Source organism: Penaeus monodon, chromosome 20 (assembly GCF_015228065.2).
Source record: "Penaeus monodon isolate SGIC_2016 chromosome 20, NSTDA_Pmon_1, whole genome shotgun sequence".
In the NCBI taxonomy this organism is placed as follows: domain Eukaryota; kingdom Metazoa; phylum Arthropoda; class Malacostraca; order Decapoda; family Penaeidae; genus Penaeus; species Penaeus monodon.
The window spans coordinates 42,677,725-42,677,995 of NC_051405.1; positions in this window are offsets into that span (position 1 = coordinate 42,677,725).

The following is a 271-nucleotide window of genomic DNA, read 5'->3' on the forward strand; positions in this document are numbered from 1 at the left end:
AAATCCATAATATAACAACATACAGTGTGAGAGGAAAGGAACAAAGGTATTGAATGCGTAGCTGTAGTAGCACGTTAGTGAGACACCACTGTAGTTGACGATCACTGATGTATTTTTGCCGAAAGCTGTGCCATAATATCAGAGTTCAGACTAACGGTGTCAACGGAGGAGTAGCCAGGTGATGGATACTATTTATATTGACATACTCACCTTCACCCATTTCACCTAATCTTGACTTTAGAATTTGGTTACAGGTTACATTCCCTGCAAG